This window comes from Xyrauchen texanus, chromosome 21 (assembly GCF_025860055.1).
Source record: "Xyrauchen texanus isolate HMW12.3.18 chromosome 21, RBS_HiC_50CHRs, whole genome shotgun sequence".
NCBI lineage: Eukaryota > Metazoa > Chordata > Actinopteri > Cypriniformes > Catostomidae > Xyrauchen > Xyrauchen texanus.
The window spans coordinates 25,724,159-25,744,894 of record NC_068296.1 but is presented as its reverse complement, the minus strand read 5'-3'; the positions used below and the strand labels follow the sequence as shown (position 1 = coordinate 25,744,894).

At 37.5% G+C, this 20,736-nt stretch overlaps 1 protein-coding gene across 1 annotated transcript in view; it reads right to left on the bottom strand.

Annotated features, from left to right (window-relative positions):
• LOC127661998 (alpha-1,3-mannosyl-glycoprotein 4-beta-N-acetylglucosaminyltransferase C-like) overlaps window positions 1-18,769 on the bottom strand; it is a 117,851-nt gene extending 99,082 nt beyond the window's left edge. The window contains exon 1 of the mRNA XM_052153009.1: window positions 18,737-18,769. The gene's annotated coding sequence lies outside the window, so the exon portion shown is untranslated. The remainder of the gene's footprint in view (window positions 1-18,736) is intronic.
• Between the last annotated feature and the right edge of the window lie 1,967 nt (window positions 18,770-20,736).

The following is a 20,736-nucleotide window of genomic DNA, read 5'->3' as shown; positions in this document are numbered from 1 at the left end:
TTTGAATCAGGCATTACAAAACTGAATCAAGGCGGAGATTATAAATAAATTTTGCCATTTCTACTTCCCTGTTCATTTATTTATTATTCAGTTTTAATAATAATAATTAAAAAAATAATAATTATAGAACTTTTAATGTTTGTCGCAAAGCGGGCGAGTTTACTTATTTTCTTTCTAAAACTTTACCCGTTTACGTGCAAAAAGAGTCATGATGCGGGTCTCCTCGATAGATTGACTTCCAGCACACAACTGAATAACACAACTGCATGACTATGATAAATGAATCTACAAGAATTAGATTAACATACAGGTGTGAAGGGAATTCAACGTTTCTAAATTGCACAAATAAAAAATACATTTACATATTTGTCTCTGGCTTGCTTTTGCTCGCATGTCAATGATGCCGAGATCTACTTTTATATTTAATTTAATCACTGAGAAGGTTTACCTGCAAAATTAGTAGCACCAAACATCACAAGCAGCCTCAAGAATGGACACAGAGTAGCCGTATAACACTTTTCCTTGAGCAGAATATTGCACTACAGATCGCTAAATTTGTTCAAGGAGAAAGCGAGACGTGCATGGTTGCCAGATTGCACAAAATTAGTATAACATTAGGCAGAATATTTCCAATTTGCGCAAGTATAAATCTCAAACTGGGGTGTTTTGTCCCTTATCTGGCAACCCTGAGGATGGTAAACGCTTGTGGAGAAGCGTTAGGTCCCAATGCAAGTTAACTGAAATATCCAATGAAAAATAAAAACGCTTTTACGATAAATGAGCCGGGGGCCACATTAAGCCATGTGGAGGGCCTGATCCAGCCCGCGCCATATGTTGCCCATGTCTGCTTTAGCTGTTTGTGAGATTATCATTAAATCTACGTCTCCAGTCCTAAATAGTCTATCACTTGGGCGGTCGTCGAAATCTCTTCAATGGGAGAACCATGGCATTGCTCTTTCCTTGCTGTCCGTGACCCAGTCCGAATAGACCAGTTGAGAAACACTTCTTTAACTCTCACACACACACTCATGTCAGACCCCCTCGCCTCGCTTCTCTCAGACATTTTCTCGACTGCACGCACATGTGAGATTCACCGTGAAACCAGTATACCGCTGCAACCCTACTTATAATATTGGGTAAAGGTAATGTAGGAATTAATGTGGTACCGTGGAGCCAGTCAGAGTGACATCACAATGTGGAGGAAGTAGAGAACGAGTCGTTTTGGCAGCTTGATTCAACAAATGTTTTATTTGCAGTGAGGAGGAAGTTCTAAAGTTTTGAAACAGACATGCATCTTATATGCCAAATGATCAAAGAAAATGTATTTCCTCATGTCATGAGCACTTTAATAAAAGATAAAATCTGAGGCACTTACAATGGATGTGAATGGGGCCAATCTGTAAACATTAAATTACACAGTTTCAAAAGTATAGCCACAAGTTACAAACAATATACGTGTTAACATTATAGTGTGATAAAATCGCTTACCCTTTCTGTGTAAAGTTATATCCAATTGAACAACTTTGTTGTCATGACAATGTAATGCAGTAAACATTAAAACAGCTGTAAAAAATAATTTACAGCTTAAAACACAAGTTTTAACAGAATAAACATCTAGGTTACTGTTGTAAACCCCCTCCCCCGATGGAGGGAATGAGACGTTGTGTCGATGTAGTGACACTAGAGGTCTCTCTTGACAGCATCGGTTGCCTATGAACTTGAGAAAAGGCCAATGAATGTCCCTCCCCCGGACATACGGGTACAAAGCAGGCCGCAATACGGCTGTTCATTCAGGTTTTGTATTGAGGAGCCGAGAATAAAGTTTGTCCGTTACAGCGGTTTGTACAGTGATGTGGCAAGAGGGACACGACGTCTCGTTCCTTTCATCAGGGAATGGGGGTTACAACAGTAACCTAGACGTTCCCCTTCTATCACTCGTGAGTCGATGTAGTGACACTAGGGGTCCCTATTCAATAACGCCACGACACTAAACCATGTTATGTCAACTGCTGATGCAGGCGCAAGCAAGCTGTTGCATGCCGAAGGAGCAGACCGCTTCAGGCTGCACATAACCTTCTCCAGCGCCCAATAAGACGTCACATACATTTTAGGTCCCTGAAGGGGGGAACAAGCGACGCGACAAGCATGGGAGCAGGCTGTGCCAGCGGCGGCCTTATCTCTCTCTATGTTTTCTCTCCATATAGAGTTAGATGTGGCTGGGGCCATCTAATGCTATCACACGATCCTACACACCCGGTCCCGTATTAGGCTAATTATGCCTCCCGCACGGCCCTCTGCAGTCAGCCTTTAAACCTCACGGAGGCATAATTAGCCTAATACGGGACCGGGTGTGTAGGATCACGACCCGGCACCGCCCTCCGCCCTGCCACACCTATTCTTTCAAGGGGAAAATACCCCACAGAGACCACATCCTGCCCAGGCTGGGGAGGTCAACATGAGGCAAATACGTCACATGGGCTTACAAGCCACATCTCGAAACGCATCTTTAAAAAGACGTATCTTTAAAAATACATTCAATGTCAATGTGTACAATTGTAGAGAAAATGCTCTTTTAGAGGTTATTTGCTCTTTTAGAATTGCTGTCGAAGAGCCTAAGGGCGTAAACTGCACTGGCGTGCAGAGAAGAGAAAAGCCGCTGGTGTTGCACTGTAAGATCCAACAGCAAAGCTCTGCAGAGTTGAGAGGTCAGTAGTGGAAACGTCAGCTTGCTGAACACACAACAGCTCAGCTCCGAAGAAAAAATCTGAATGAACAGCCATATTGCGCCCTCCTTTGTACCCGTATGTCCAGGGGAGGGACACGCAAATTCTGTTCGCCAATTGTATATTGGCCTTTTCTCAAGTTAAGAGGCAACCGAGGCTCTCAAGAGAGACCCCTAATGTCACTACATCGACACAACGTCGAGTGAGTGACAGAAGGGGAACAGTAAGCTTTGGATTTCTATTTTTATATCCTTAAAAAAATGCTGTTGATTGACCTTAATTGCATTGAATTTCCCTTTATGCAAATGTATCAATATGAACTCAAATTGATCTCATTGCTGTCTAAGAGAAAAAACTGAGACTTTAAAGAGATCTCATTTGTTTTTCACTGATTTTTGTTTCCCATGGGATGAGACATGCGACAAAGTAAAAAAAGGCCACACTTGTGTTCAGAGACACTTTTAAGCAAATATGTCATTACATGGACAAGAAGTTCCAATTCAGCTCATTGAAACAACATTAACCCACCCGGATCATAATACAAATACAGAAAGTGTCGCGTCGGCATTTCCTCTGAGCATCCAATAATTCTGTGATTTGTTCAAGCCATCGCTATCATATAAAAAAATACCAGTCACATTAAAACGTGTGTCCTATTCAATTTAAATGGAAATGGAACAGTCTGGGATGGAAAAAAAAAAACAGTGGAGAGCAGGTTGACTTTGAGGAACACTACAAATGAGAAAATAAGGTGATTAAATTGGAGAAATCTCTTGTCAATACATATGTAAATGAATTTCTGCAGCCTGTTTATCATCCATGAAGGACAGTGCAGTGTGTGATAGAGAGCTTTTACATATTCATTGTACAGTAGCAGTGCTCTCCCCATGCATGCATGCTCGCATAAAGAAAAGAGAGGTCAAATGAATGTAGAGAGGAGCAGTAGTCGTGACCGCTTTCTCTGGAATAGAAACAAACCTTTCTCACGTTCCCTCAAGAAACGTATTATTGGAGGAAAGGCAAAGAGTTACATGATGGTTTATTTAACATAGGGGGATGAAGTGCCAGTTGTTTGCTTTATTTTTAAACTTGCTCAGCTGCAGAGTTGTAGTTTCTGACATGGGACATCAAAGCTCTCATTATCTTAATTAGATATACTTCAGAATCTATTAGCATCAGCTGCTTTGCACATCTAAGGAAGATTCTAAATGTGCTATTGAAAACAGATTTTGAAATGCAAATTTTGAGTTTGTAATTGATAAAATTTCTAGATCGATAGGTCTTAACATTGTAGTGTGGTCTGGGTGGCTCATTATTATAACTCCCCCACAAGTCACAAGCAAATACTAAGTGGAAGGCTCTTTTCTAGCTAACAACTAAGTATATTTAATGTAACATAAAAAAGTAAAAATGGGGTTATAAAGTTACCCCATAAACTAACAGAAATAAATTATAAATCTGAATAAAACTCATCAATTCTAACTATAAAACCTATCTAGGCATTTCTGACACAGCTGATTCTGGGAATATTAATTTTCCTAAACAGAATCTCTCTTCAAAGGGATAATTCACCCAAAATGTTTAATTCTATCATTATTTACTCACTCTCATGCAATCCTAGATGTGTAAGTCTTTCTTTGTTATGACATAATTGAATGAAAATTTTTAGAATATTTCAATAAAATGCAAGTGAATGGTGTATATTTCAATAAAATGCAAGTGAATGATGGCCAGAACTTTGAATGCACAAAAAACACATAAAGGCAGCATAAAAGTAATTCTTGCGACTGCTGTGGTTAAATCCATATCTTCAGAAGTGATGTGAGAAGTTTGGGTTAGAAACAAATTAATATTTAAGTCCTTTTTCACTATAAGGCTCCATCTGAAACTAGGGAAATGCTGACTCCGGAGATGTATATGGAGGCAGAAAGGCATGTCTGAATCCAATGTTTGTGTCACATCCTGTCTGTTACATACCTTCATCTGATCAATTTTTGAAGGCAGCATAGATGTATCCTTCGCTGCCTATAAAATCCCACAATCCTGTGTGTGCAGATCTACAGCGGTTGAGCTGTGAAAAAAAAGGCTGCCAAAGATGCAGTTGATATATATTTTGTGTATAAATGTATTTTTATTCACTTTTTCCAACTTTTGATTCAATTTCTAGGGAGAAAGTAGTATTGTAGTTATTAAATATACACTTGGTTATTGCCAAAACTCTCTTGATTTTGTTCTAGATTATTTGAGCATTGTGGTTTGGTTGGACTGAATGAAACAGATGCGTTACCTTTAGTGGACACCAGATGCCGATAATCATTTGCTGGTATACTAGCAATGATGTAAATTAATGTTATATTTATATAGCACTTTCTGACATTATACTCAAAGCACTTTACATACAGAACAGGGGACGCTCCTCACCCACCACCAGTGTGTAGCATCCACCAGGATGATGTGACTGCAGCCATAGTACACCAGTACGCTCACCACACACCAGCTCTTGGTGGAGAGGAGAGAGTAGAGTGGTATAGCCAATTTATAGATGGGTATTACTATGATGCATGACTGATAAGGACCAATGGGAGGAATTTGGCCAGGACACCAGGGTTACACCCCTACTCTTTTGCGAGATGTGCCCTGGGAAGTTTAGTGACCACAGAGAGTCAGGACCTTGGTTTATTGTCTCAGCCAAAGGACAAGGTTAAGTTATGCTGCCTCGATAGCCTGTCCAAAACCAGTTTCTCGAGGTACTTTTGTATGCAAACGCTGTCTGTTGAGTTACTGACTGATAGGGCAGCAAGGCAACAAGACAACTACATTTGGTTTCTAATGCAGATTAAATTTTTATATTAACTTTCACATTCTTGTTCTTTTGTTTTGTCGATTTGCATTCTTTGTTCATATCGCTATTTAATGGACAGGGAGGATAATTTATATTTATATATACTGTATATGCTTTTTGAACATTCAAAGTTCTGGCCACTATTCACTTGCATTGTATGGACCTAAAGAGCTAAAGTATTCTTCTAAAAATCTTCAGCCATCCCAGAAGTCATTCACATCTGGGATGGAATTAGGGTGAGTAAATGATGAGAGAATTTCAGTCATCCCAGAAGTCATTCACATCTGGATGGAATTAGGGTGAGTAAATGATGAGATAATTTTTATTTTTAAGTCCTCTTAAAAAAAAGCTTGTATGTCCCTTAGTTTTGAGGCCTTCTATATGCTAGTGGACTCCTAAATGTTGACAAAAATACTTATACAGATATACATACTCAAAATGTATAGTATTTCTCTTCTGGGAAAATCTTGCACTCATGGGAGTATCCACATTTTTGTCTAATAAAATGCTCTCTAGAATGAGATTGTCCCACCCAAACTTCTTGTTTTAATAGGAAATACATTAACACAATAAAGAAAACAGACACCTTATTGGGTCTTTTTTACTTTTAATTGATAACCTAATGGTTTATATCTAATCGTTGGTGGATACTACTGTTTCACTGACATAGTCAAGGAACTCTAGTTAAACACTCTTAAGCAGATGGCTAAATTGTTTCTTCCATCAGTCCAAGCGCCCAACATTCTCAAGGTTCACATCATTGGAGCAATACATTTTAACAATCAATACCCTAAAACTGGACCACAGAAGAAAAAAAAAGGCTGTTTTGGTTCCGGTCAGTGAGTCTGAAGGGTTTACCAGTGCTTGAGCTTGGGTGGATAATCCGCTGGATCGAGTCTCCTTGGGAAAGGGCCAGTCGGCAGCCGAATGTTTTTGGGCAGCCAGCCTGGTCAATCCCCACACTCAGGAGGTCCACATACAGTTGATGCCAGAGGTCAGAAAAGAGACAGACTCGTTGTGGCTATATATTGTTGCCTTGCAAGATCTGAATATGCTTCTAAAGTGTTGGACATGCTGTTCGAATACTCTGAAGAGGTTTTAAGCTTTAAGCAGACTGAAAAAACTGTTCAGTATTCATAACATAATTAAATGCCACTTGTGCCCTTTCATATACAGTATGTGCTTAGACAAATCACTACATCTATTTCAGTTACAGTACGATCAAAAAGTGAGACAACTTGTGAAAATGCTTATTTTATAATTGAATACAATATGTTTCATTACAATTTTAGCATAAAAATTTTAGTGAAAGGTTGGATTTAATTTAAGTTTATCTGTTTGCTTTAATGACAACATGCACTCGAGGTTGTACAAAACCTGATAATCTTGATATCCCAACACAAATGTTTCAAAGTGCATCTTGTGTGCTCAATTAAAGTAAGGCTATCTGACCTTACGTACAAAGGTCATGGTACGGACAATGTCACAAACTTGCTTACATTTAATTAGTGAGAATTAGTGCAGAATCTTCAATATTTTTTCATTTTACTTCTAAATTTCTTTGTTTTAAATCTAAAAAAATATATTTTTAGGTTTAACTTAGACATCTAATCCCATATTACCAATATTGTCTCAGACTTTGGACACCATTGTATACAAGTACTTTTTAAACAAGTAATGAAATTAATGTATGACAATCCATATTAACTCATCAAAATTGAATCAACATTCTGATTAAAAAATCATTATATACCCACACAGCTCCCTTGGTTTCACCAAACCTTTGACAGTCTGTCTCTTTTCTCACCTCTAAGAAACACAAATGCGCACTATGTCTCTCTCAATAACACTTTCGCTCTCCCCTTTCTCACCTATGTCCTTCTCACTCTCCCCCTTTCTCACCTATGTCCTTCTCACTCACCCCCTGTCTCACCTATGTCCTTCTCACTCTTTTCCATGCTCTTTCTACAATGTCTCAGCAATCTTCCTCTCACCTCCACGATCCTCGCTGAAGCCCTGTCTCTCTCCTCCTGTCATGTCTTATCTCAGGGGAATTTCAGGGTTTTGCTTAGAAGAACAGCTTCTGCTGGAGGAAAATATAAGGTAAAGGATAAATTCCTAGCCTTGAGCATCAGCACTTCATTGGAAACTGTACCCATCTCCTCCATAACAAGAGAGATGTGTTTATTTTCATGACCTTTATTTGCTGCCTTTGCTCCAATCCAGCATGCACTCGGTGGTTTGCCATAATTACTTTTGCAGATGGAGGTGAAACAGGGTGCAGTCGCATTATATTAGGCACTCTCACTGGTCAGGTGTCTGCATTTTCCAGAATACAGATTTGAATGCCACTGTAAGGTTTGGCCATGAGACTTCAAACGTTGCTCCCTATGAGATTGCTCGATTTGTGGTATAAATGCATGAAGCAAATATGCTTAAAAAAATTTAAGGAAAAGTAAATTAATGGGGCCAAAATAAGCTTTAGAGTTCATCAACTATTATACAGCAGTTCTAGTTCTCTAATCTCATTGGACAAGTGCATTCACAGAGCACTAATATTTAGTATAACAGCACTGGGATGCTTAACTGTTTGTATCATTCCACTTGTCTGTGTTAATGGAGTTCTAGACAGACTGTCTCTGTGTTATTTGGTGACATGGAACTGTTGACACTGCTTTGACTTCATTTGGAACTCTTTTCGATAATAAAGCAAAAATAGACAAAACAATTGGACATACTGTGTCTAAAATGATTTAATGATTCAATACCTTCTTCTTGTTTACATAACTGTTGTGTAAAAGTGATTTATCTAGCTTGATTAAATTGCTGTTGTTTGATAAAAAAATGTATTGAATTAATCGTAACCAATCAAATATTTTCTGAAAAGGTTCCCAAATATCAAAATATTTATAGATATAATATATAATAAATGTAATAATTCAGATTATTTAAAGACATTAATACATGTTCCTTTGATCCCTTATGTAATTTACATAATGGTCAGGGTGCATGATTAATTGTATAATGTTTTTTTACATAATTAAGCGAACAGAATTAACAAATGTAATCAACATTCTTATTTTTTATACAGAATTTATAAATAATATTTTTATAATTATATATTGAATTAGCTACAGTGAGGAAAATAAGTATTTGAACACCCTGCTATTTTGCAAGTTCTCCCACTTAGAAATCATGGAGGGGTCTGAAATTGTCATCGTAGGTGCATGTCCACTGTGAGAGACATAATCTAAAAAAACAAATCCAGAAATCACAATGTATGATTTTTTAACTATTTATTTGTATGATACAGCTGCAAATAAGTATTTGAACACCTGAGAAAATCAATGTTAATATTTGGTACAGTAGCCATTGTTTGCAATTACAGAGGTCAAACGTTTCCTGTAGTTTTTCACCAGGTTTGCACACACTGCAGGAGGGATTTTGGCCCACTCCTCCACACAGATATTCTCTAGATCAGTCAGGTTTCTGGGCTGTCGCTGAGAAACACGGAGTTTGAGCTCCTTCCAAAGATTCTCTATTGGGTTTAGGTCTGGAGACTGGCTAGGCCACGCCAGAACCTTGATATGCTTCTTACAGAGCCACTCCTTGGTTATCCTGGCTGTGTGCTTTGGGTCATTGTCATGTTGGAAGACCCAGCCTCGACCCATCTTCAATGCTCTAACTGAGGGAAGGATGTTGTTCCCCAAAATCTCGCCATACATGGCCCCGGTCATCCTCTCCTTAATACAGTGCAGTCGCCCTGTCCCATGTGCAGAAAAACACCCCCAAAGCATGATGCTACCGCCCCCATGCGTCACAGTAGGGATGGTGTTCTTGGGATGGTACTCATCATTCTTCTTCCTCCAAACACGGTTAGTGGAATTATGACCAAAAAGTTCTATTTTGGTCTCATCTGACCACATGACTTTCTCCCATGACTCCTCTGGATCATCCAAATGGTCATTGGCAAACTTAAGACGGGCCTTGACATGTGCTGGTTTAAGCAGGGGAACCTTCCGTGCCATGCATGATTTCAAACCATGACGTCTTAGTGTATTACCAACAGTAACCCTGGAAACGGTGGTCCCAGCTCTTTTCAGGTCATTGACCAGCTCCTCCCGTGTAGTTCTGGGCTGATTTCTCACCTTTCTTAGGATCACTGAGACCCCACGAGGTGAGATCTTGCATGGAGCCCCAGTCCGAGGGAGATTGACAGTCATGTTTAGCTTCTTCCATTTTCTAATGATTGCTCCAACAGTGGACCTTTTTTCACCAAGCTGCTTGGCAATTTCCCCGTAGCCCTTTCCAGCCTTGTGGAGGTGTACAATTTTGTCTCTAGTGTCTTTGGACAGCTCTTTGGTCTTGGCCATGTTAGTAGTTGGATTCTTACTGATTGTATGGGGTGGACAGGTGTCTTTATGCAGCTAACGACCTCAAACAGGTGCATCTAATTTAGGATAATAAATGGAGTGGAGGTGGACATTTTAAAGGCAGACTAACAGGTCTTTGAGGGTCAGAATTCTAGCTGATAGACAGGTGTTCAAATACTTATTTGCAGCTGTATCATACAAATAAATAGTTAAAAAATCATACATTGTGATTTCTGGATTTTTTTTTAGATTATGTCTCTCACAGTGGACATGCACCTACGATGACAATTTCAGACCCCTCCATGATTTCTAAGTGGGAGAACTTGCAAAATAGCAGGGTGTTCAAATACTTATTTTCCTCACTGTATATGTGGGGGGGCTTCTTTTTTTGTAGCAAATATTGTTATGCGATTAATTGCGATTAATTCGATTACATACCAGGAAACTAAAAATAAAACAAATTTATCGATTGAAGGCACTATTAATTATATTTAAAATGATGTACTTTAGTCAATTCTCAGCATGTGCAAATGGAAACTATTAAAAGTTGCATAATGCTACCATATTTGAGTACGCACCATGGCATTAGTTTTAAAAGGAAAACATTTATGAATGCTGGAGCTGATGTTCGAAATGTAACAATTATGTTAAATACCTGCATGAGAATAGACTCACTGAACTGTAAAACACATTTTTAATTGTGACCTGGAAAATGCTTAGGTATTTCTCAATCTCATCACGAGGCAAAACAAGAAAAGAACATTTCAAATAAATGCATAATGAGACAAAAAAGGAGTGAATGCATGGCAGCACAACACAACAACACAGGGACCTATTTCCTCCCAACAGCACACCAACAAGCCTTGGGGTGTAGCTCTCACAACAAAAAAACTGAGTTTCTCTCATTCTTCTGAAGAATATGAGTTTCTTACCTTATTCAAACCCCTGCACCCCTTTCAAAATCCTCTGCTCTGGGATCTGGATTCGACATGCCACATCCCCATATTCCCTAATGTTTTCCAACATGAGTGTCTCAACATTACACTCAACATTTCCTTTTGAGTTTTATTTTCACATTCAGTGGTTTTCAACTGGTGGGTCACGGCCCAAAAATGGCTTACAGTTCTGTTCTGAGAGGGATGTGGATAGCAGAAAAACATAGCTAATTGCAAAAAAACACACAAAAAAAAAACACATCTAACCAAACTCTACAGTATTTTCATGCAAATGTATGTTGCTTAGTAGAAACATGCCAAATTAGGCAGATGTCAATTTGGACAGGTACATGGCATGCCCTCATCCTCAAAAAGCATGAAGAAATGTTCCCATTCAACCCATGTCATGGGCCTATGCAGATCATGGTTATAGTAAGGGGATAATGTAGTTAAATGAAAAATAAAATTTAATTCTGTCATGATTTACACACCATTATTGTTGTTTTAAACCTGAATGATGTCCTATTTTAGCTCTGTTAGTCTCAGTCACCATTCACCTTTATTGCATCTTTTGTTCAATACAATGATAGAAAATGGTGACTAAGGCTGTAACTCTGTCTAACATCTTTTGTGTTCCACAGAGGAGAGAAAATCATCCAAGCTTGAGTAAATAATGACATTGTTATATTTTTGGTGAATTATTAATTTTAAGGATATTTTTGTTTACTTTTGGACAATAAAAAATTTTGTTACCATGTTTGTCGCACTGTTCTAAGGAACTATGTTTCTATTTCAGAGCATTACTGCCTTGAAACAGTCTTTGTATCAAAAGCCCCCCTCCCTTCCACATATGCCAAAAGCCAATACCCAGTGCATGTGTGTCTGAGAAAATGCCTTTACAGCTCTAAGTGAGAAAAAAAAGAAGCTGCAGTGGATTTTCGAATGCTGTCTGCCAATGAGATCTTTTGATCAGCTGCCAGGTGACGACAGATGATCTGCCTTAATCTCTCTCTCTCTCTCTCTCTCTCTCTCTCTCTCTCTCTTTCTCTCTCCATCTCCAGCTCTGACTCTTTCCAAACACAGGGCATCAGACAAAGGCTCATCAGTTTGAAAAGTAAAATGATGCCACATGAGAATTCTATGTTTCTTGTTTTTTTACACTCTCTCTTCCTGTGTCTCATTGTTTGAGTAAAAGTAGATTACATCATCAGCTGAGTCAACGTGCTAAAAAACAACAGAGGAACGAGGTCAGACAAAGCTCTTGTTAGCATGTTAGCGCTGGAAATGACCTATGGTGGGATGGAGGTAATTTTTGTACAGGCCTACGCAAGTTAAAACAGCTCAAGTGGTTTTGATCCTTGTACTTGATTCCATTAAACTTTGCAAACTATTAAACAATTTAATCATTTATCAGTGCAGTGCTCTTCTCGCTTGATTTCATTGTTAGCACGCCATCGATAAAACAGTAAAACAAATTTGCTTATTGACTTTTGCTGGAGTTTTAATTGTGATAAGACCGGCACCCTGCCATTTGCAATTACTCAAAGAGGACAGAGCAAACTTCTCAGTTGAAAGTTAGCTATATATAGTTTGAAGAAAATCTGGTTTTCAACAGGCAGAATGATCTGCTCTACTTAGTCATTTCCTCTGTTCCCATACCTAGTGATCTACCTATGTAGGCAGCATTTTAAGGCAGCATTTAAGGCAACAAGAAGGTTGTTCTAATAGGAACACATCTTAATTATGCCACGTCATGAGATAATTGTTTTGACCAAAATCTGAAGCAGCATCGAATAATTCCTTAATGGAAAAGGAATCTCAGAATGCATTTCGATGCAAAACAAATCTGTGATGGCAGACTATGAAAACTATATTATAAATATTTTCATTTAATACTGAATAGTAGAGATAAAAATAAGGCAATTAAAACTGCAAAACTGTATTATTTTATCCAATATTTGTGTGTTATGTACAGTGTTGGGTATGAACCAATTAAAAAGTAATTTGTTACTGTAATTAATTAATTTAATTACTTTATATACATTATAGGGTAATGCGTATTTCTAATATATTATTTATTTAGAACACATGAATTATGGCCCTGTAACAAGTCAGTTGGAAGTAGAAATCTGAGGTGCTGAGTTTGTCTTAACAATGAACAAGGAAGAAATACAGACATTATTAATTAGTAATGTGATTACTTTTTTCCAATGAAGTAATTAGTAAAGTAATCTGATTGAAATTTTAGAGACATAATTAGTCATTTGTAGAGGAATTTTTTTTTTAAGTAACTTACCCAACACTGGTTTTGCATTATTATGCTTATTAGAGTACCACATAGTTAACTTATGAACATGCTAATCAACAAAGAATTTCGAGAATTTCGAGTCTCTGGTGCGGAGCACCTGTTTAGAGCATTCCAAATAGGGAATATTCCACTTGTAAAGGTTCTATGAAGGTGCCAGGATCCTGCCACTCTGGTCTGGTTTTTATTTTACTATTTTGTGGCAGGATCCTGTTTTCCCTATATTTTCCTTAGTTCTGTTTTTTGCACATATGTTTGGTTAGTTTTGTTTTCCTTGTGTCTCAGCTCCTCTCCCTTCGTTATCCCATAATTGTCTATCATTTTCTCCCGCTCTTCTTGTTTGCTCTCCTCTATGCAATTTTTTCCCACCTGTTCCCCATTAACTCAAGTGTATTTATAACTGTTTCGTTTTTCTTTGGTATTGTATTTGTGCTTTTATCTGTCTGATGGTTTCCCAGTCTTGTAAAGTCGGTCTGTCATTTTGATAATATATATTTGTTGTTTAATTACGTTGTACTTATTTTTGTCTCTTTTGTATCCCAATCAGATCTCTGTACCAAGGTAGCTCAATTTAGTTTAAATGATGTTGTTTAATTATTTTGAGTTCTCTTATTATTAATAAATCATTTTCTCATCACAAAGTGGCATTCACAACCGAATAAACAGTGCCATTCATGATATCAACACATTTAGTGATACTAACCTTGGAAAATCCTCTCTCCAAGGATAGAAAAATGACATGACATAATTTACTGTAGTACTGCCTGAGCTGCATAGAGGAGAAATGGCAAGGCAGAATATGTCTGTTTGTCTTCCATCAGTTTCAAATTAGCCTGAGGGATGCAAATGCTTGGCCTGACACACGTTCATGTTTCAAACATGCCCCGTCAGGGCAGACTGACCCCACGACAGATGGTGTGTATCACATGTATCACTTCAGAATCATCACAATGAGAGTTGTCACTATTAATTATATCTGGAACTCTTGCCCCTTTCTCAAAGTCCAGGTGTGAGGGTGACGGGACAGGAGCATCATTTAAGCAGGGTCATTGCCTTAAATGGATATAACACCCACAAATATATATAATTTTTTATTCTGTCAATATTTACGCAATCATGACAATTTAAACCCTTGTGAATTTCTTCTTCTGTGGAACACAAAAGGAGGTGTTAGGGACATTGACAAACTCAGTCACCATACACTTTTATTGAATGAAAAAAAAAAATGTCAATAGTGACAGAATTTTCATTTCAGTTCACCCAAAAATAGAAAATTCTCAATTATTTATAATTTATCAATTATTATTACATTACATTATATTTTTCACAATATTATTTACTATTATTTACTTATGTCATTCCGAACTGAAAAAGGCCTGCGTCCAAAATGAAAAAAATTGGGTGTCAATATTGACAGCAAAATGTTATTGGATCTCTCATGTGTGGTAAATGTTATTGGTTCGCTCATGTATAGTAATTAGAGCTGTTAAAATTAACGAGTAAATGCATATGATTAATAAAAAATGTTAACACGTTCATTTTTCTTAGTCCCATTTAACACATTTACCTTTAATGCAGCATAAACCAGCAAAAAACACTAGTTGAAAGGATGAAACCTTTGCAATGTGTCAATTTATCTGCCGGGAGTCGTTACACTGACATATACACTTCAAACACACAGAACAGCCGTGTCAGTGAACAAATGATGGAGAAAGGAGCTCTTGGCGCTATTTGTTGTACAAAACAAGCCTAGATAGAACTTGTGATAGTATTACTATAGTAAGGCACATTTTAATTACCACAGAAGCATGCCATGTCTTAACTATCATCAAAACGAAGAATGAGACATTTTTGTCTGCAAGTGCTTTTCATGTGGACCATGAGTCGCCCTGTCACGAATCATGAATGCGGCTTCATGATTGCTGTAACAAAGTGTATAGCCAAAGTCTGCAGGCTAATAAACATGGTGGAGGATGAGAGTTTTGAGATTTGATGCCCATTGCAATGACTATGCAACCTATGGGAAGACTAGTTATTTCAATCAGCCAAACTCACAATTATAGTTTGGGAAACGTTTAATGTTACTTTTATTGGTGATATTTTAGTGTATCTAAATACTGTGGAAGGCTTTGATTGGAAAATGTTAATAAAGCATTAAATTGTTTTTAAATAGTTTTTTTTTTTTTCTAAGAAGGATGTACAAGCATTTTGACAGGACAATAATTATAAACAGAGTTAAATTGCAGCACTTTCACAATTTTTGTTTAATTGTGATTAACTACAAATTATGCGATCAAACATTTAAATTGACTGACTTGACAATTTTATTTTATTTTATTCTGGATGCGACCACAAGGCTAGAAGTGAGCTTTGGGGCAGGGCAATATTTTCTGGTGAATATTGACTTAAATTATGGTCTGCCATGTTGTCCTCAAAAAATAAAATAAATTACTTTCTATGGGTTTGGAATGACATATTTTTTATTTTTTTTTTGCTAATCTATACCTCTAACTCTACAAAGCTTTCATCTTTGTAATATCTGCAGCTGCTTACAGCTCAAAAATATTATGCTGATTTCTCCCCACACCTCAAGTCACAGCTAACAGCTGCTGATGAACGAGAAGCGACGGCTTGTGATGGCACTTCTCCATTAGAAAAACATAACCAGCTGTTATTTCGAAAGGGGATGGTGGGCTTATTACTGTGATTTCCAGTGGGAGTAACGCTCCTGTTTGGCTGATTATTTTGCATGGCTGAGCTTCTGCAAGAGAGGTACGTGTTTGGGGTCTCTGACAGATAGCAGCCTTTTCCTTTCACCAATGTCTGAGGACAAAGGACAAAATATTTTGTAGGTTGGATGAACATTTTTATATCTGGTCTGGAAGTGAATTTTATGTTGCCAAAAATAGGCACTCACACATGGCACTCACTGCTGAATTTGCCATTTTGTAATTTTGAGAGATCCATTTTATTCTGAAATATGTGACCTTTTCACTCTACTGAACGAGGTCAAGACCTTTAACCTAACATTGTGTTCCGTGTTTCTAGCGAATATTTGTCTGTCCACACTGATTGTGAAAATGCACCATCACAGCAAATCAGAAAACAATTAATGTTTAATATACAGTTATAGATTTTGGGCAAATAATATTTTATAGAGGGCAGGATACCAAATATGATGCCAGAACAAATAAACCAAGTTATTGACAAAATATTCTGTCGCTTGTTGATGTAAACTCATATTTTCACAGATTAGGACACAGTTAGAAGCAGACGATATGGATTGATAAACTATAAACATGATAACGAAAATGCTTTCTCAATTAGGCTAACAGCACTCAAAGATTTTTTTAAAACAAAGACTAATAACGCTTTTTATATTTTACAACAAGAGACATCAAATAATTAGTCCTAAGATTCACTTTGAATTTTTGCATTACACGTGATAATTAAGGAGTTTTATTTTACTGGATTTTTTCCATAGCAATTATCTGTATTTTTTCCAAACCACATCTGGACTTTTTCAGAGCAAATATCTGACTAATAGTCTAATATGTCTGTTTGGCTTGTAGCATCAAACCAAAGCAGTAAAGAGAGCAGAAACTGTACAGAGATACCAATACTTCTGGTTAAAGACTGTACTTAGACAGCATTGTCACAAAAATGGTCAGTCTGTTCATCCACAATGTTTATACCATTATCAATGGAAACATGGGTAAATGTTTCATGCAGCAACTCCCCAAATGTTCAAGACAAATGTTCAAGAAACTGTTTGTCAAATTCAAGTACAAAATCTTGGATTTTCCTTGACATTTTTTAGCAGTATGAAGTAAACCTTTTAATCACTGGAGACACATCCTGGGTGTCATATATCTTGTTTGGCTCAACTGTTGGTGTAATTCTATGCGCTATAGTGAAGATTTCACCCTTGCGTCCCGCTATCTCCTGCTTTAGAATCCGAGCACATGGCGGTAGATTGTGCTGTCCTGGATAAGGAACAGCTGTTTGAATGAATCTTTAATGTTCACTTACATCAGTGTTTTCCACCGCCAACTGTCCATCTGTACGTTCTCCACAGTTTCAAGTGCCATCTTTCATAAACCCACCACAGCTCGCTCCTCTCTGAAAATCTACTCTATGTGTGTGTGTTTTATAAATATGTATATTTGTTAGTTAAAAGTACAATGTAATCACACACCTAAAGAGAATGCACAGTGCAGAGTTAGTGTATCACTGAACTTGCTGCAAAGTTTTGAAATAATGCCACATTTTTAGGCTTTAGAGACAAGATCTCACAAAAATTACATTTATGATAAAGTTAATTGCAGCTGTAGATAGTTGATTGATTGCTTATTTTACCACTAATAACTCATCTCAAAGCTCTTGAATATATTTGATCCACCACTTAACCTGACCATGGAGTTTAAAAGTATATCAGAGCATCTCTCAAAGAGAGTCTTTTCATGCATTACCTATCTGTTACCTTTAGTATAATTGCAGTACTATGTTTAATGCCAGCTCAAATACCACGTTAATCAGCATCAAAAAAGAGGACATACGTGCTGCAATTGTTGCCAGGGTTTAAAAGGATAAAAGCCTGTGCTTGGTTCAACAAAACACCATATCTTCTGGTCTCTTCTCACATCTCACTTTTACAAATGATAATAACCCTATTTTCATGCATTTGGACATACAGATTAAGGTCCATATTCTGCTTAAGCCTTTATTCTAAACAAAATAATAATTTACATGCCTTAGTATTGGAATATCACTGTACACATTTTAAAGGAATATAAAGTTTTCAATAAAAGTTAAGCTTAATTAGCAGCACTTGTGGCATAAAGTTGATTTCCACAAAAAATTATTTCAAGTTGTCCCTTTAAAAATCGGTTGCAATGAGCCACTTTCAATGGAAGTAAACGAGACCAGTCCATAAACGCTAAAATACACACTGTTTCGAAGAATAGCCACAGGATGTAAACATTATACATGTTAACATGATTTTGTGATAAAATTGTTTACTAACCTTAACTGTGTAAAGTTATATCCAATATTACAACTTCATTGCCATGACAACAAAACCCTGTAATACTGGTAGTGGACATCACATTACACAGATAAGTTTAGGAAGCAATTTTATCACACTTAAGTCATGTTAACATGTATAAAGTTTACATGCTGTGGCCATACTTTTGAAACAGTTAGTATTTTAGCATTTATGAACTGGCCCCATTAATTCACATTGTACATAAGTGCCTTGCTGTAACTGCTTTCACACAAAAATGAGGGGTGAGTAGAATTTGTTTTAATCAACATTATCCCACAAATTATTGAGCTTGATTGAGCTTAATATGTATTGAACCCTGAATATTTCTTTAATAGCATGTTCTGGTAACCCCCCAATATAACAATAATAAAAGAAAAAGGTTATGATGTAATACACAGGGAGATTTGTCTGTAAAAACTTCAAATTCGATTAAGTGAAAATTAAAATCAAAATCTCAATTTAAATGGATTGAAATGCATGAACAATAAAATTAAAATTAAACTGCACTTACCTGTTTTCAGGACTCAGATGTGCTTGTCGGAAGGCACCGCAGGGTTTGACAAGGTGGCAATCAATGGATCCATAGAAAACCGCTTGTTTGTTATCTCTGTGAAACAAACAGGAGACAAATACATTGCTCATTTGCAGCTGCGTTTGTATTTGTGTAAGTGTGTGTGTGTGTGAGAGAGATTGAGTAAACATGAGCTACCAAATCCTTCTTTTGAAAATTCTATTTCTGATTCTTTCCTCATTGGAGGAGGTAACTGTGGGTGCTCAAGGGAGTGGGGCTCATATGAAATGTCAAAGTATTCTCTCTGCGTGCACAAAAGTGCATTATGGGATTCCACAGTGCTCACACACAGTACAGGCCTAACTGGCTCTTGATGAAGGGCCATAAACATATATCACAAATCCCATGCCCAAGCGCACATCCAGCTGAATTATTACTGCCACTGTAGCCTTCCCCTCATGTGCACAAACTCGTATCCCAACTCATTCAGAGGCTTGAACACAAATACTAACTCAAACAACATGTTTATATTAGAGAAAGAAATGAACAGCTGCATTCATGTTCAGAGACACAAAAGCAAATTTGCATTTGAGCACATTCAGACATCTGTACATGGGCTAATGCGAAGACATGGAGGAAAAAACTCCCATGGCATTTCAGTGGTCACACTCCGGCTGTAAATTCATATTGCCTGAACAGTAGACGGGTCCTCGCGTCATTTTATTAGCACTCGAGGGTAGGGGAAGAGGGGTCTGCAGGGAACAAAGCCACTTTGAGAATATAGAATCTGACTAATGCCCTCCTCGTTTTGTTAGAATGCTTGTGTGTGTACACGCTGTTATGTTGTAACCTTTGTAGTGCTTGTATACACACTAGATTCATATGAAAGCTAAAGGGAACATGGATTGCTCAGGGGTTTCTCTTTAACTGGTAAACAGATTAAAAAGAGATCTTTTACATTATATTTAAAGGTGAAGTGTTCTCTCTTCCCAACTTAATATGCAGACACAAATATAAGTATGCCATTCTTAGATTGATCTTATTGAAAATTGCAAACAAAGTGGTACTTTCAAAACACGTTAAAGAGATTTCAAACAAATTGGAAAATTTTAAAATCCACACTTTTTATTACACTTTTAAGTTAAATAAACCTAAAAATCACTTACTTATAGTTGATTGAGCTGGGATACAAGAAAGAATGTTAACACAAAAAAATTGCATGTAGTACATCAACTTTAAGATCGTATGCAAGCAAAAATTTCAGTAAAAAGAATCTTAGACATCTACTTTGATTCAGAATTAATGGCACATTCTGGATGTAAAATATCTGATCCTCAAATTCTTAATATAGAACTCACTCACATTTAATTTTTATTTACAATCATATTTAATCAAACAATGATCACTCTAAGACTTTACAGACATTACAGTTAAATGTTTTTTTGTTAATGCATGATTTCCTGTAAAGCTGCTTTGAAACATCTCGGTTAATGATGTAACCTCCGTTCCCTGATGGAGGGAACGAGCCGTTGTGTCGATGAGTTGACACTAGGGGTCGCTCCTGCGGAGCCCAGACATCTCTTATCTTGAGAAAAGGCCAATGGAAATTGGTGTGTGGAATTTGCATGCAACTCCCCCGGACATAAGGGTTTAAAGGGAGTGATGCTGCAAACACACATCAGGTATCGGACTGAGGACCCGAGCCAAAGACCAGGCCATTTCAGCAGTTGGTTCAGTGTTGTGGCAGGAGGGACACAACATCTCATTCCCTTACATCAGTAACCGAGACGTTCCCTATCTGTCACTCACTCGACATTGAGTCGATGAGTTGACACTAGGGGTCCCAATGGAAAACGCCACAAGAGCTGAACCGTGTTACGCAGACTGGCGTTGCGAGATGGACAGACCTCTGTGTGCCTCGTAGCCAGTGCAGCAAGCCGTCGCATAAATACCCCCAACACACTGGCAGGTATGAAGCGGTCCCCTGCACCTAGGGGAAC